Source organism: Xiphophorus maculatus, chromosome 13 (assembly GCF_002775205.1).
Source record: "Xiphophorus maculatus strain JP 163 A chromosome 13, X_maculatus-5.0-male, whole genome shotgun sequence".
Classification (NCBI taxonomy): Eukaryota; Metazoa; Chordata; class Actinopteri; order Cyprinodontiformes; family Poeciliidae; genus Xiphophorus; species Xiphophorus maculatus.
Window position 1 is genome coordinate 3,334,640 of NC_036455.1, and position 18,157 is coordinate 3,352,796.

At 36.4% G+C, this 18,157-nt stretch overlaps 1 long non-coding RNA gene across 3 annotated transcripts in view; it reads right to left on the reverse strand.

Moving 5' to 3' along the window:
• Positions 1 to 1,299: 1,299 nt before the first annotated feature.
• Positions 1,300 to 18,157, reverse strand: part of LOC111610564 — a 30,571-nt gene continuing 13,713 nt past the window's right edge. For all 3 annotated transcript variants that reach the window (XR_002753710.1, XR_002753709.1, XR_002753708.1), the window contains exons 6-8: positions 16,968 to 17,036; positions 4,756 to 4,817; positions 1,300 to 2,119 (exon numbers count right to left, since the gene is read on the reverse strand). This is a non-coding gene — a long non-coding RNA (uncharacterized LOC111610564). The remainder of the gene's footprint in view (positions 2,120 to 4,755; positions 4,818 to 16,967; positions 17,037 to 18,157) is intronic.

Consider the following 18,157-nt stretch of genomic DNA (forward strand, 5'->3'; position numbering starts at 1 on the left):
AAGCTTGTATTTGATTTTTAATTTTTGTATTTGATGACGATGAAATGTTTAATTTAGTTTTCACCAAATGTGCTGCTGATCTTTATGTCCAGAACCTGCTAACAGATTTTGTTGTTTCTTGTCAAGTTAAAAGACAAAAATAAACAGTTTTTAGCCACTACAGTCTTCCATGATCAACAGATTATTACATTTTAGAAACTTTTGCCCCAAACTTTCATCCTGGGGAAGTCTGGAGCTTCAAATGCCAGAAATGTGGCATTAGGTTTGTGTAATGTCAAGTAAGATTTTTATTTCTGGACATTTGAGTCCAAAAATGTAACTTTTCCTTTCTAAAACAGCGATCAGGTCTAATTATGTTTTTAAAAAAATGTAGAAATACAACTCTGAAACTGGCTTCTGGCTTTGCTAAAGGGCTGTTCCAGTTTTTCTTTAAATATTTGGACTAAAATAAATTACTGCTGGTTAAAACATGCCAACACTTGGCATAATGCTTCAGTAAATGCTGATTCTTTAGTGGGTGGTTTGTAATCATTGGTTCCTTTATGCCAGCAATAAAAAAACAAAACAGCTTTAGGATTTTATTTGCTGTTTGAACCAGTCCAGCCTGATTTTAAAGTTGTTTAGTCAAATAATGCAGTGAAATTCCACTTTTTTGTTTTTCGTTATAGGATGAATTCGGTTAGTAACTCAAAATAAACAAACAAAAAATAGATGAATAATTAAATTTCAAAAACACTTTATTTATACCAAACATACATTCAAGGAGTTGATGGTGATGCTGCAGGCAGGAAGGATCTCCAGTCTTGCAGTTAGTCTGAAGAAGCCTCTGACTGAAGTCGATTGCTGTATGACAGCATTAGAACATGCAAACAACTCACCAGTAGAAATATTCCACAGCAGCATGATCTGGCGGCTAATCCACCTCATTTGCTTTTGCCACTCCTCTTTACGTCTCTGTTTTAATTCCCTGATTTAATTCACTGTTACACCATTTCAACTTTTAACATCTTGTGCTGTTAGAATGTTTAAAAAGTGCATCATTTGTATGATATAAATTAAGGTTACATAAATACAGGTCTCCTCAAAAATATTTATAAAACAATATAAGTTTATGTTCATAATATAATTGAAATAAAGATATAATAAAACACTTAATAGATTTCAGAAGACTGCCATTAAAAGTAGAACCAAATTTAAAGAACCTGACTTAAATTATTTTAGTGTAACCTGTCTCATAAAATAATATGAATTATAATAGTTTGTAGTATAATAGAATATAAAAATATTTATTGGCTGCAAATAGACTCACTCAAAGAATATAAAAATACATATAAAAACAGAAAAAAAGATTAAAAATTCTGCACAATACGGACAAACTTTCAACATTAATATTAAATGACAACAGCAGGCTTGTTTTAGACGCTTTATTCATCTAAAATGACTGAATGAATTCAGCATGCCGTCATAAACTTCCACAATCTGAATCTCTCGTCACACAGTTTGTAATTTTAGCTGAGCTTATCCCACGTTTGTTCCTCCAGTCTTCACCGAGGAATCATGTCGCCCGAGACGAGAAGGCCAAAAAAAAAGAGACGGCAAACAACAAGAGGCAGACAGATTATGTTGCACTTGGTGGCTGGATAAGGGGGAGGAGAATGAGGTAATGTCAGGGTCAGCAGGAAGAATCTAAGACAAAGAAAAAAGAAATATGCAAATGTGTTAATATGTGAGACAAATAGAGAGAGAGAAAAGCTGTCAGTGTGAGACAAGAGAGGCTGAGAGACAATGACAGACGTGGCCGGAGGAAAGGGAAAGGAGCGTTTGAGAAAGACAACCCCTGAGAGACGGCGCGCTGAACCCGCTGCCCCGTCTCACCCCGCCGCCTCCTCCCAGCCTGTGTGCTTTACCATGGTTACCAGACAGGGCTCCCAATGCAGCCAGTTAATGTGTTTTTCAGCAGCGAGTGCGAGCTGGGTACTAATGTGTCTCAGTCTGTCTCCTGCACAATCAATGTCAACCGTCCTGGGATGCACAAATACGCACGAGGCGCAGAGCCAGGGAGCGCCGAGACGCGCTGGCTGGGTGTCGGGCCGAGAGCCGCAGAGCCGACCTCGAGGTTCTGACGCAGGGCGTTTTCCACAGCGGCACATTGGGGACGTTGTAGATGGAGGGAAAAGAGGAGGAAATGTATGTCAAGAAACTCCAAAATTATGAGATTAAAAAGGTGAATATTTCTGAGTCTGAAAAGTCAAAAATGTTGCTGGAAAAAACACAGAGAGTTTGACATTAATCTATCAATTATTAATCTAAAAAAATCTTCTACAAAAAACTTGAACATTTTTGAGATTGAAAAATTGAAAACTTTCAGATTTATCTCTGAATTTTTTTTTTTTAGGAAAAATTCTGAAATATTTGAAAATGCAGAAACTTTCTAGAAAAAACTTAGAAATTTTGAAAAGTTTGAAAAGTCAAAGATTTGTGAGAAAAAAAACTCAGAAATTTAATTTAATTAATTTACACACTTTTCTAGAAAAACAGGTCATTTCAGAATTTGAAAAGTTGAAAATGTTTAAAAAAAGCCAGACATTTTCCATAGAAAATATGGATATTTCTTAGTTTGAAAAAGTCAAAAATGTCACTAGAAAAAACACAGAAAGTTTGACATTAATCTAAAAAAAATCCTAGAAAAAAATTTAAACATATTTGAGTTTGAAAAGTTGAAAATATTCCTAGAAAAATCTCTTGAGATTTGATTTTCAGAAGTCTAAAATTTGTGAGCAAAAAAAGATCAATCCCAGAAATTTTGAGATTAATCTAAAAAGATCTTCTACAAAAAACATGACAATTTCTGAGTTTAAAAATTCAGAAATTCTTCAAACTCAGATTTTGAGTTTTCTCAAAAATTCTGAAAACAAATTTTTTCTGAATTTTTTTTTTTTTTTTAGAATTTTTAAAAGAAAAATTCTGAAATTTCTGTGCTCCAATATTTGAAGATTTGCAAGAGAAAATGCAGAAACTTTCTAGATTTGTGAGAAAAAACTCAGAAATTTTTTCATTAATCTCCACACTTTTCTAGAAAAACAGGTCATTTCAGAGTTAGAAACGTTGAAAATGTTCTAGAAAAAATATGGACAGTTTCCCTAAAAAAAAAAAAGAATATTTCTCAGTTTGAAAAAGTCAAACATTTGCTAGAAAAAACTATAAAATTTTAAGATGAATCTCAGGAATATTGGAGTTTGAAGTCAGTCATTTTCCGCTTGCATTTATTTTAATAACTAAAATAAATGCAAATCATTCAGCTTTTATGCCTTGCAAAGACGTTCACAACCCTTGAACTTTGTCTCATTTTGTCTCATAACTGCCACAGACTAATGTGTAAGCTTATATGCTAAACCAACACAAAGTAATGTAAAATACCAAAGTGTATGGAAAAGGATGTGTGGTTTTCAACCATTTGAAAGAGTGAAAAGGTTAAAAAACTTGGTTTGTATCTGTAGTTTTAACTCCAGATGTTTTGTCTTCACTAACTAGATATTTATTTTCTTTAGCAGAAAGCAGAGACTCTGTTGAATTGGATGTAACGCATCTTTTCACATCAATTTCAACATCTTCTGTTGCAGTATTAAAATCTCACACTGAAATAAAAAGTTGCATTAACCGTGTGTTTAACATCAAAATAAGGATATAAATATTTTAATTTCCCAAATTCCCTGACAGCAGAGTTATTGGTGTATCTACACAATAATTACTATAGAATAAATGTAGCAAAGCTAATTTTTATTTCCACCTCACTGTTTGAAGCTGATGTCTGGAAATGTCAGTCAACGACTTAAAAAAACGTTAGATTTAATAAATTTAACCACAACTAAATTAAGACAAAACTTTAAATTACATTTTATTTATGAGTGCATCTAAAACAGTGTTAAAAACTACATTAATCAAATGAGAAACAAATCAAAAGATAACCAAACAGGTTTAAACTTACATAAAACGTAACAGAAAAAGTTAATGGAATAAAATAACATAAAAAGACATGAATTGTTGGAAATGGGAAATAAAATGGAGCATTTATGTGCGTTTATTTTACTAAGTCAGGAATTTTCAGAGCAACAATAAAAAGGTTTTAATAAAGTGGAAGTGTGACAATTAATATATCAATAACCAAAGTTTATCTCAAAACCTTCTGGAGAACATCAACTTATTTTCATTGTTTTACTATTTTACTCCAAAGCAAAAACAGCAAAAGGCTTTTCCCAAGCTGTGGCTTTACTAAAGATTAATAATAATATGAATGAATGAATGAATCCTGCGTGGCTGAAAACATCGGGGTCACAAACCTTGGCTGTCTTTTTATTGAAACGTGGAGCAACACAGCGCACAAAGCCAGCCAAAAGCTACTGTCCCCTTCAAAATAAAACGTCCTTCGTCTCAGGTTTCCATGATGACTGAAAACGTTTCCTACAGATTCAGCATCTGACAGGCTGTCTGTCAACATTTAAAAAATATATTCTGAGAAAAAGGATTTAAAATGTTTAATTCTGCTGGAAGCAAATGCATGAAACGTTGTTCCCAAGGACCTCACCTGTGACCTTTTACATCATCACAGGTTAAGGGTCTCAGGGACAATGAAGCACACCCGTGCGACCCACCAAATTCAAGTTTTAACATTTAACTTTCACACTTATGATGCTTTACATATTAATTGCATCCTGCAGGATGAGAAAAACATGGTCTAAAATAAGAAACAGTTCCTACGTCACAGAAGCTGGGTTGCCGTTTGTCATAGACGCTCTGCAGAACCTGGACCCGATCCCATCCTGCGGAGACAGACGCACTCAGTTAAAGTTCGGTTTGTTGCAGAAATATCAGTGCCAGTGGATCTACTCAAATGTTCTTCATTTTTAATCCCTTTTTATCATCTTTTTCAGTGGCATAGCCAACGCCTTTCATTCAGTGCAGGTCTGTGGGGTAAAACAGTCAAAGAAAGTGCCCCCTGCTGGCAGACACGTGTTTGAGCATTTGAGGTAAGCTGAAGATACGAATGGAGATCCGTAGTTTTTATCTGCAAGTTGGAGGAATTAAAGAAAGTAAATTAAATCAAGATGAAATGTGTCTATTTTGTAAATATGATCACCTGTGCTTCATCAACAGCCAGACAGCGATGCCTTCTTATATTCCTACAGGCCTTATGAGCTCATAGGATTATGTAATCACTCCCCCATGACAAAGATGTTCAGCCCTGAACATTTTCTGCAGACAAAACACACGGCACACACATGGGGGGCTCAAATAACACTGGTCTGTCCAGAGGACACCTGTATCACGTCCTGAGCTCTGGACGTTTGTCTCTGGCCGGACGCAAAACATGCAGACAAACATGCGACTCGTCCGAAGGGACGTGTAGCGTTCGGTCTGTTATGAATTTACGCTGCGTCTCTTTGTTGTCTCTTTGTCTCTGCTGCACTGAGACGCCCTCCTCTGCCCCAGTTTTATGAGTTCCTCTGCTGTCCTCGCAGGCACAGGAGACAAAGACAGGAAGACGTCAGAGAAACATTCACACGTGGAAACGCTGAATCAGACAGAATGGACATGGAGACGGATGATGGAGACGGACGCGGTCAGTCGGACTGATCGTCTCAGTTTGTTAAGCGGCCCGATAAGTTATTCTGGACTCACCATTTGCTTTTGCCTGCTGTTCCTGACATGAAAACAGACAAAGACACACATTTACACTCAGGTCCGCACACAACACACTGTTACGATCAGTTATTAATCCACGGGAGAAACAAGAAAAACGACATTTATCCATCTGTTAGGGAAGAAAGCGTTTCATAAAACCTATCCTGCCCCGTCTCCACAGTCTTCTCTGAGCGCAGTGCGCGGCGGCGAATGGGAAAAAAGCTTCTTTTTTTCCCCCTCTCACTAACCCTCTATCCCTCACTCTCCTCTCTTTTTCTTTTTTTGTCTCTTCTTCTATCCCTCTCTCTCAGCCGCTGTCCCTGGCTCTGGTGTGTGCCTGTCTCCCTCTGCCAAGTCACATCACTAATTCTCCAGGCGATTAGCGTCCGAACAGTCGATGCCTACGATGCAGGTACACACACACAAACACACGCGCACCTCTCCCCCCCCCCCCCCCACACACACACACACATGCAGACAGTTGCATTGATTCCATTATCTGGTGCTCTAACGGCACCCACACTTCCACCAACCCCCAACAACCATCACCCTCTCCTTTCATAAATCTGTGTCACCTGCATACAACACACACAAACACATAGAGTTACTTATGCAAGCATGCAGCATCTCCAGCTATCGCTCTTTCTCCTTCCTTTACACCCTCCATCACCCTGTCCCCGCCTCCTTCTCCTCCATCTCGCTCACTCTCTGAACCCCCTTTTTACTTTTTTTCTCCAAGGCGTGACGTCCCGTCTCGCCAAGAGAAGAAGAAGAAGAAAAAAAGCGACATTCACATGACGGCATGTGTCTCTGTGTGTTCTTGTGTGGGTGTGTGTGTGTGTGTGTGCGTGTGTGTGTGTGTGTGTGTCTTTGGGCGATACGATGCTCCTGCATCTGGAGGAGAGTTTGTCAGGAAGGGGGATTGCATGCTGGTTCCTGCATCTCAAAGGGAGCGGAGTGTGTGTGTGTGTGTGAAAGAGGCAGCAGAGAGACACGAAAAGCTGTGTGAGGATGAAAGCCAAAGGTGATTAACCTCCTGGCCGTTTCTGACCACAGCAGCACAAACAGTCTGCAGTTTATGTCAGCACACAACACATCCACTGCGCTTTAATTATCAGAAAATATGCCAAATTCCTCAGCTGAAAGTCCAAGCTTAAAATAAAATAAGAGTGAATATAATGGAGGGTAATATAAATACACAATTTACATCAAATTAATCCGGCTGACTGTTCACCAACAGCAGGTGTAAAGTGGGTCTGATGTGAAGGCTGAATTTCCCCTGGAGTTGGAAACCTGCCGGGGAGTTGCTTCTTTGTGCAGTGCTCAGCAGAGATCGCTGATATGTGCTTTTTTCCCTTTTTTTTTCATCCCTTCCTCGCTGGAGCGCTGCAACGCAATGCGGATACTGGGTGTCTGAGCCACTAGCCAGACACACTGGGGGACAGGGGAGGGGAAGGAGGCGGAGGCAGGGAGGCAAGTTCAGCCTCGTGCTTCAGGAGACACTGACACTAATGTCTGCTCGTTTAATCAGACATTTGTTTCATTCTTTTAGGTTTTCTGACTCAAAACACATCTCTAAGGTTTCGCTTAGAGTTGAGAAGAAGGCCTGATGCAATAAATCAATCGCATGATAAATTAAAACAAGTTCAATCATTTCCAATTGCAAGATTTATTGTTTTTTTTCTCTCTTCCTACCAAAAACTGGATGAGAAAAGTCTTCAGTCTGGTTCTTAGGTCTCAACCAGATCTTTTTTTGAAAGACAATTTTGTTACAGATTTCATTTTAAATTTTATTTATTTATTCTGTTATTGTATTTGTTTAATTTAGATATTTAAAATATCTTTCAGTTCCAGAGTTAAATGTTCATTAGAATTGATTGTTTATTGATCTTTGAGAATGAGTTCTTGCCGTTACCATAATGTAACAATATTACAATATTATAATTTATTGCAATAAATTCTTGAACGATTCATCGTTTAGCAGAATTTGCTAATGTGACAGAGATACTGAGCAAAAAATAAAAAGTAGTTTCAATCAAAAGAGCAGAAATGAAACGACCTGTTGGAAAAACTTATAATTTTTAAGAGATATCTACTGCAGGAATTTAAAAAACAGAAGCACCACTTCACTTCTATTTTTAGGTTTTGAAAAAGAAAAAGAAGCAAGTAGTGAATGAATATCTAAAAACGTTGTTATTACTTTCAGTCTAATTCTGTTGTGAAAATTCAGACAAAATGTAAGATCACCTCTTGGAGTGGCGTTAATGAAACGAAGCCGTTATTGACAGATGGCTCTTCATCCCGTTAGACTGCACCAAATAACTCATCAAAGACACTTCAGGGCGAGGTGTCTGTACTGAAAACTGGATTATCGCGATCTCGAAAGCTAATCAAACCTAATCTAGATTTATTAGATTTACAGTCAGAGCTCAAACTGTTTCGTTGTTTGTGTTTGTGCAAATATAATTACTGACTTGAAAGCGAATTAGAATAATTTGAAACCTAATAATAGCTGCGATGTGTGTGGCGCAGACTGTCAGTTCGTCTGTTTCACTGTTTGCATAACAGATATGCTCCTTTTCTGTATAAAGACGTCAGAAAACAAATTTACAGTAGATTTAGTTTAAATTTAACCCAAGAATTACTTTAATATATGCTTATTGAGACAGATTTCTCTTTGGGTTCAACAAAAAGTCTTTTATTTTATAACTTTCTGCCCTTTTTCTCTCTCCGTTCTCTATACTTACCATATCAAAAGGAGGGTAGACTGAAGGCGTCCATCTGAAGTCTGGGTGACTCCGCAGGGAAAGCTAGAAGGTTGTACAGTTATCTCCAGGCTGTTTATTATGCGAAACCATACAACCAACTACCTCACACTGCAGAGCACCGGAGCAGGGTCAGCGCTGGAGTCTGCCGGCTCTCCATCTTCTTCTTCTCCTCCAAATTCTCTCTATCGTCTTATCAATCGTTATATTTTTTAATCTGTTTTCTAGAAAATGTAAAATGTCAAGCTTCCTAGTGATTTGCATCGATTCTAGAAGTTTAACAATGTGAGAAAGGACAAAAAGAAACATCCTGCACTGTGGTTTTCTGTGGACTTGTCTCCCTCTTGTGGGAGGACGCAGAACAAAGACACCCCCTTCCCCCTCCAGAGGCCGCAGCAGACCTTCGCTGTCTGGAATACAAAGACAAGCACTTAACCTGCAGTTGCATACTGTAGGCGTCTGCATGACCTACTTCTGCAAGTGGAGAGGCTGGAATCTTCCTTATCCTCAAAGATTTGATTCAGCTCTGTGCTCAGCTTTGTTTCGCTGCCTCTCAGAGGTTCAACTCTTAACTGTGACCTTTTATTGTTTTTGATCAGGTTGGACTTCTACTTAAATAGCATTGCTGCTGCAGTTTCTCTGATGCATTTTAAATAGAAACTCTTAAACCGTTTTCTTCTCAAAACGGGTGGCACAAGTGCTCATGTCTGTATTTTGTGACAATCTCAAACTGCAACGTCTTTTAGTCAGAGGTGGGTAGAGTACCCAAAAAAAGTACTGAAGTAATAATAGCACTACTTCAACATAAATAATAGCACTATTTCAACATATTTTTACTCAGGTAAAAGTAAAAAGTAGCCTTCTAAGGAATTACTCCAGTAAGAGTAAAAATAAGGCTCAATAAAATGGCTGAAAAACTTATCACGATTATTGATTCCCTTTTTGTTTTAAATATCTGAAATCCTGCCAATTCACAGTCTTTACTCCATGGTGTGTGTGTGTGTGTTTTTTAAAGCAGTTATGAGGCACAGTGGGCAAATTTTTTTAAAGTGCTGTTGCATCAGTTAGTCGACAGGTTGTTGCTAGGTAACCACAGAATGAGTGAGTTGCTAGGAAACCAAAGAGTGAGTGAGTCAGTTGATTCCACCAGCTTTGCTTAGCTGGCTGTGAGAAATTGAGCAGCTAAAGTCTCTTCTGCCTACATCCCCCAGAATGCTGTGCGGTTCTGAGTCGGAGTTTAATGAATATTCTATCAGATGTATTATCTACTGACATTGATCATATGCCTGTTGCAAAATATTTTGTTGTTGATTTATTGCTCAGCCCTAAGTAAAAAAAAAATCTGGCTAAAAGGCTTTTCAAGTACAGAGTTACTGATCTGAACATCTGATATAATATTTATAAATGATGCCATCAGACAGACAAAATGTTATGTCAAATTCTAGTATTTTAAAGACCAAAACTTAAAAAATAAATTCAAATAGATTACATGATTACAAAATAACTGATCCAGGCAGCACTTTTCCAAATCATAAGAAATAAACAGTGAACCTAATACTTACAGTCAGTAATGCAAATATGTATGTTAAAACAGAGTAAAGTATGTCTAGTGCCAAAAGGAACAGCTGGTGGAAATTGTTTAAAACAAAGCTTGGCACAAACAAGAAGTCTCACTTTAGATTAAACTGTAGGTGTGTCTGTATTTCATGCATTTTTTCTTTATTGGTGAAGCAATCTCACTAATAAGAAAAAGCTATTAAAGTATCCAGACATTTTACTCATTAACTCGTTATAAAAATGACTACTGAGGTAAAAGTAAAAAGTACAGTGTAGTAAAACAATTTTTCTCCAAAAAGGTTACATCTACTCATGTAGATGAAACTTGTTGCTACAAACATTTGATTTTAGTGGGATTTTATGTGCCATCATTGTTTAGTGGGATGAAAATTTTGATTTTACAAGTTAAAATATGAAAAGTGTTGCATTGTATTTTGCACCTTTGGGTATTCTGAGTAATGTTTCTGCCAGCTTTGCAGCCCTAAAGTCCATCCATTGATTTAGCCCATTCTACCACAGCGCTGCACTGCAAAAATTCTAAATCTTACCAAGAACGTTTGGTCTAGTTTCTACTGCAAATATCTTAGTACACTTACAATAAGACAAAACTAACTTACAAGTGACTTTTCAATCAATATTAAGAAATTATTGACTTAAGACTAGCTCCAGTATTATGCTGAAGTTACTTGTTTGTTAGTTTTCTCTTATTTAAAGTGCATTAAGATATTTACACTAGAAACTAGACTAAGGATTTTGCATTTTTTCAGTGCAGAGCTTATTATTGTTGTCCTTCTATAAGGTAAGTATCTCCCTCTGTCTCAAGTGTTTGGGCATCCCTGCAGCATGATGCTGCCACCACCGTGGTTTCTATTCTCCAAATGTTTCCCAAACACAAAGCTGAAGTTCTGATCATGGTAAAGAGATGTTTCACTGTGTTTTTTTTGGATCTGAACTAACTTAGATCAGTTCTCTTCTACAGCATAAGCCGTATGAGCCTTAAAGCACATACAGTTATAACTAATGCCTTTTTAAAACTTGAAAAAGGTTGTTTCAAAGTTTTATATGGCATGTGAACCACATTTGATACTTTTCGGCTAGTCATCCACAGGTTTAGTTTAAAATGGACAAAGTTTTCGGTTTTCAAATGAGCAGGAACAAATGTGTAATCAAACTGTAACATGACAAATCATTGATGCAGGATGTTATTTAAAATGACAGGAAACTCAAATATTGTTCTGTTTGCAATTTTCTTTTCCCAAACTTATCCAGGCAAATTCCATATTTTCCGACTTTTTGAGAGTGTGTAGCAACCCTGTACATGGCAAACTGCAAACTGCATTTATTTTCCAAGTCTCTTTCAACAATTTCTTCCGTGAACTCCAGATTTGTGCAAGACTGGTAGATGTCCTGTTGACCTTTTCTCCTATCTCAGATGTGGATCTCTGCAGCTGCTCCAGAGTTACCATAGGATCTATGCTGCTTAAATAATTAATCTCATGTGAGAACTGAGATTAAGCTGCACACAGGTTACTCTGTTTAGTAATTAGATGACATCTGAAGGAACTAGTTACACTAGACCAGGAGTCTCAAACTCCAGTCCTCAAGGGCCGCAGTCCTGCAACTTTTAGATGTGCCTCTACTGCACCACACCTGAATAGAATAATTAGGTCATTAGCAAGGCTCTGGAGAACTGATCTACACAAGGAGGAGGTAATTAAGCCATTTCATTCCAGCGTTTTGTACCTGTGGCCCATCTAAAATCTGTAGGACGGCGGCTCTCGAGGACTGGAGTTTGAGACCCCTGCACTAGACTTTATAAAGAGATATCAAGGCTAGGCAAAAATTAATGGAATACTTTTCTAATTTCATATATGCCACTTAGTGAAGGTCTATCACAGAAAATCCCAATAAAATTCACTGAAGCTACCCTGATAAATAAGATGAAAGAAACTTGTTGGATGTTTGAAAATGTGATTTATTTCTGTTGTACCTGCCTGAGAGCTTTTTTATTTCCTTTTTGTTTTGTTGGACTGTTCGGTCATTCGATGCTAAATCTCCTAAATCTTATTCAAATTTGAAAGAGTAATTAAAATCCATGCAATCTTGGACTATATAAGTTCGCCTCTACTATTATTAAGAGCATAACATATATTTGAATGGTTCTTCTGAAAGTCCAGAATAAAAATTATGTTTAAAACATTCACAGAAGCTTGTGGTTGTGATAAGAAAAAATATGAAAAAGTTTAAGGTATGTGAATACAAGCACTGTATTAGAGAGATTACTCATCCATTTTGAAGTTGCTATTATTGTATAAAAATGTGACTACTAAATGAAAAGAAACATGTTTTATGCAGCAGCCCTGAAACAATTCAGCAGCAAAACTCTGAATATTATCAAAGGTCACCTAATGCAAAATGCCACCTGTAGAAATTACAGCTATCAGCTAAACACCACAGACAATGTGAGTACATCAGATGATGACTGAGTATATTCCACACTTAGGGTTTTACGTTTCCAGCTTGTTAAATTAGATCAATTTGGCAAACTGAGGTTGTATCTATGCATCTATACTTTCATCAGATTCCCTGCATGGTGTCATGATGACAACGCCTCGCAGTGAAAGGAGGCTGCTGGTGTGTGCTGTTAAACAAGCTATTTTCAGAGTCCTGCTAAAATTGCCTTGTTCTACATTAGTTTTCAACGTATCAAATAGAATTTAATGACCAAGTAATTGGATGACAGCTTGGAGTAACGGCACCATATAGTCAATCTCTCTTATTATGTTCCATAAATAATGGGGTTCACCCACACATTCGACATTTCGCTGAGGTGATCTCCAGCGAAAGCAGCAAATTGGCTGTTATTAGCCGTCAATGGATGTGTTTTGACACTGCTGCTGTGTGCCTCAAGGACTCATGGATTATTTGATGGCTGCTGCACAGCTGAGCTGCAAGGCCTTCTATTCAGCTTGGTCAATGCACCAAAATACAACTGCAGATGTAGAAGTGGAAGCAGCTTATTGCTGATTCCACATAAGGTAACTCACTCTATTAGCTGACATGGTTATATGTGCTCGTCACTTTGAATTACACAACACAGCCGGATGCAGTAGCAGTAACTGACTCTGATTGGTTTATTTAAAAATATTTTGTGATAAATCAGATAAATGTGACAACATAAGGCAACACCATTTGAATTGGTTTGAGAGTTTCACATATCTGACAAACATTTTTTTTGGCTACCTTTCGAACAAAAACCCCACCTTTCCACTCCCTCCTGCTATTGTAAAAGCCCGCCTCCGCCCGCCCTTCACTGCCTCTCTTTGACTCTCCTCTCTGCCCTCTACGAGTCTCTGATTCGTCCTTCATCACCGCACACTCAAAGTTCCCGAATCTTTTGAAACTTTTTTCTTTTTTTTCTGACAAGCACTACTTGAATCTCCTCCCTTTATCCTCTTAATTCCTCTTCTACCCATTTAAACCTCTCACACCGACTCATTCGCAGTCCGGTCACGCATGCATGCGGCATGGTTGTGCCAACGCCAGCTCTGTGCCAATGTCCCCGGGCATGTCTAAACAGAAACCTGGGTGGCCCCGGGGTCCAAAACCCAGCGGCTCCCATGTCAAATAAGGAGTTTTTTGCTTATGCTTTAGAAACCAAAAAAAGACAATTCTATTGAATTAAAGCATTAATCGTCAGTATATGGGTTGGAGTATGTAAGTGTAATACAATAGTCCTGTAAAAGGTTTTTATGATAGAAAATTTAAGTTAAAATCTTTGAAAATAAATTTAAATTACATGTCAGCCTGTTATTGTAATTTCATGTATTCACAGAATTTAAGTATTCAATTACGAAACTACAGACCTGCTGAGGTAAATTACAGACTGTTCACTTAAAAAATAAAATAGATTCAATTAAAAAACAATTGAGTTAATTTGTTACAAACAATCAAATTAAGTTTATCCAAGTAAATATATAAAATTTATTAACTTGTCATGTTAAACACACATAAAAAACTTAATTTGATTACAATTAACTAAATTTTTTTAAGTTGGAGCTCCATTCTCTTTTTTTCATGCAAAAACATCAAACAAAGAATATTGAATAAGTTTACTTTCCATTTTACAGAAGACAAAACTGACTTTCAGGCCTAATAATAATGCTTTCTAATTCTTAGATGAACTAATCTATCAGTTTGAGATCAGAATGGTCCAATTATCCCTTGATTGAAATCTGAACCACATCAAAACTAAGAATTTCTATTTACAAATCAACAAGCTTTTTTTGTTTCTGTAAGAATATGGCTGAAGTTAGAGATATACAATTTGATGAATAATTTTTGTTGGATTCAAACTATCATCAAGGAACATGGAGCAAAATTGTAATATTTTATGTCCTGTTTAGAAAAATCGGATTTGCAATTTCAGATCCCCCCAAAAAACGGATATCGGTATCAATCAACCAATAAAAAACTGATCGAAGCACACTAATTTACTATTTCATAGAAGAGACATTCCTAATTCTAATAGCAAGAAGCCTCATTAGACAAAATAATTTTAAAAAGGCTTAAATGACACCTACAAACCGAAACCAGGAATAAAAACTATTTAAAATGCCACACATTATCTCATTAATCTTGTTTATTTAAACAACATTGCAGACACATAAAAATATGCGTAAAAACCTGAAATAGTTTTGGTCTATTGATTTAATCCTGATTTTTACATTCATAATAATTTAAAAACATAATATTCACTTCTATTTACATAGAAAACACACACACACAGGTCCACGCAACCCAATAGCCATTGACAACACTGCCCTAGCAACCATTGGGCATCATGCCAAGCCACTGAGGTTGCCTGGTACTGTGTTCCCATGGTAACGATTTCTGGCTTTGTAAATAAGGTACTAGGACAGAAAAAAAGAAAAAAAGAGGGGTTTCTGATAAATCACACTATAGAATCAAATTAAGAGAGCTAATAATTTATGGTTTGTGAATACTTATCCTGGCCTCGCACCAAACACCATTCTTACTGAAAAGATGCATTAGCACCAGTGGGGATCTCAGGTCAGAACAGTTCCCACACATGGCCGATCCAATTTTTTATTTTTATTTTTTTTTATTGGGTTGAGAGAGGAGCTTCTAAATTTTCTTCTATGATCTCCAGCGCACTCTCGCTAACATTTAGAGTGGGTATAATGTTCAAATGCTGCGGTGAGCTTTGGTGATGGAAGATTCCTCCTTTAGATGTGCTTTTCTAAAAATATCAGCTTCATCCTTTATTCTGTCTATCCACAGACTCATATTTTTAGCACAGCAGCTCACCTTAATTTCACTTATATTTCTCTCTTCATCCTTCCATCCATCCACATACACAGAAGTGCTTCTATTATAACAGAGACATAATAAATTCTCAGTAAGAAGACAACATTTTATAGATTCCTTTTAACAAAGCAGAGTGATGTCATTTGTAGGAGTTTGTCTTAATGCTTAGGCATCCATGAACCATTCAAACCCAAATTTGCATGTCTGTGTTACAATTTACTTCTGCAGACACTTTCTAAATTATCTGTATTCGTCTGTGTCTGAGTCTCTGTGAACAGATTTTCTCAGCGACGAAGATTCGACTCTTTTCATTGCAGATTTTACTTATACTTACTAAATAAACTATTTGGGTAAAACAGACCTCTAGTTTGTTTACTTTGGTTCAAATCTGTTGTTGAGTTTATTAACTTTTTACAGTGATTCGGCTTCTTCTCTTTTAGAAAAACTTCAAACAAACTGAAACTTGTCACTACAAACCACACAAGGAACATTCAGTATGTTTGCTGGTCAAAAATGGAAATACAGAAAGCAACGTTCTGAGCTAGCACAAAATATGGAGAATTTATTCATATCATTACTGTTTCTTCATTAATTTCCGGCTAAATTATCTAAGATTATTTTCTTGTTTTGACATGTTGAAAATTGCATCAGGCTTTATCTTTTACAAAAAACACATGCGGCCATTGTTTCCTAGTTTCCTTACTCTACCGCCTCCCACAATGCAACTGATACCTGGCTACAGGAAGGCAGTTGGCTCAATCTTGCAGCTGTGTCGGATCAGAGTCGGACCACATCCAGACCATAAAAGAACCGCCCCAGTGTAAATTTGAAACCACACTGACAACACCTCCTCCAAATAGCTTCAGTACTTTTGACTAAAGCAAACTGGATTGTTTTAAACTGTGAAAACATCATTAACTGAATAGGATAACTGTTTAGGTTTTCAACCCAAAATATTGCGTTAGTGTCTAATTAATGCAGAAAGGAAAATGGGTAATATGGATTACTAAAGATGTATATGAAATTATTTTTTAAAGTTTGTTCTGCATTAATAATAATAATAATAATAATAATAATGCATTTTATTTGTTAGCGCCTTTCAAAACACCCAAGCATACTTTACAACATTAAAAACACAAATTAAACAGTAAAAAATGGCTATAAAGGCACAAAACCAGAAAATAACTTTAAAAAATTAAAGTGAGAAAACTAACTTGGACAGATGAGTTCTGAGTTGTGCTTTGAAGGTCAGAAGAGAGTCAATATAAAAAGGGATTTAAAAAGAACTTGATAAGAAACAAATGAGACAACAACATTATAAAGGTACAATGTGTGTTTTTAACTTATGCAATCATTTAATAATGTCAAACGCTAATTGCTTTAAATATAAGAAACCAAAAAGCAGTCTCTCTGTAGCTATGCAAGAAAAAGACTAATTTAAACAATATTACAGCATCTTTAAGAGCTTTTATAAAAATCAGGGAATACGAGAGAGTGACTGATGCAGATAGAAAACATTAAACAGTGATATAAATGTTAGATTACTGATATTCCCAGTCAAACTTTCTGACATGTTAAGCTAATTTTATTCCTTTTCCTTTTAAACATGAGAAAATATGATGTAGAAAGCTTTACCTTTAAAGCAGGAAGCAACTTTTACCTCTCTTCTCACTGGGCAGGTGTCTATCGTTGGACATAGCATTTCTGTAAGCATATAAGCATTATTCAGATTAGCTATACAATAAATGATATGAAATAAATTTGAGATTGATTAATACATTTACACACATTTATTTCTATGTAACATACTTTATTAGTGATAATCATGAGAAAATAAGTAGATAATTAAACTGTAAAAATAATAGAAATAAAATGGATTTTTGATGAAGGAAGCTTAAAACATGTCGTGTTCATTAGGAAACTAATTAATAAACTGAATAGTGTAAAATTAATGAAGAGAGTAATGCAAGCACAGACAAACAACAAAGACAGTTAAAAACACTGGTGATGAATAAGGCATTAATAATGATGAAATATACAATCTAACAGGAGTTAGTCAAACAAATGCAATGATTATGACATTGCAACACAATGAAACAATGAAACAAATGTCTGTTTTTTGTTGGCATGTTCTCCTCACATGTATGTTTGGGTTTGTGTGTTCCTGTCAGCGTGTACGGGCTTCAGGCATCTTATCTAATTTAACATGGAGGACACACAGCCTCACCCCGCCCTTGCTCCTTTCCTCTCCGGTCCTTTGAACTCAAGCTGCTGCTCGAGATGCATTCTGACTGAGCACAGCGTGTCCTAAAAGGAGGTCAGAGGGCAGCCCAAATAGTCTGGTGTCATGGCAACTTGATGCCATCAACCAAAAATTCGAAGTGACAGGTTAAAACTTGCTGAAAAGTTCGGTCAGGGTGAGGACAAAATGGACACAGTTTTCATCCAAAAATACCAAAAAGTAGAGCTTCATCAACTCACACTAATAAGTAGACAAATTAATTGTTACATTTATCTTTTTCAACTTTTATTTTAGAGTCTACAAGGCAAACCAGTGGATTGTCAAATGTAGACCTTTGATTGAGATATTTAACACTTAGGCTGGGATGAAAACAAACAAATCAGTTTATATGACTCTATAATCCTAAATAAGAAGGGAGCGTAAAAACAAACTAGTTACCATAAAGGAAGATTGACATAGAAAACAGATTTTCCACTGGTTTCATTAAGTTAAATTTAAGACTTTTTATGACTATCCAGTGATGTATGATAAATAACTTTATTAAGGTGGATATTTTTGCTTACTTTAATTGTACGCAGTTCTT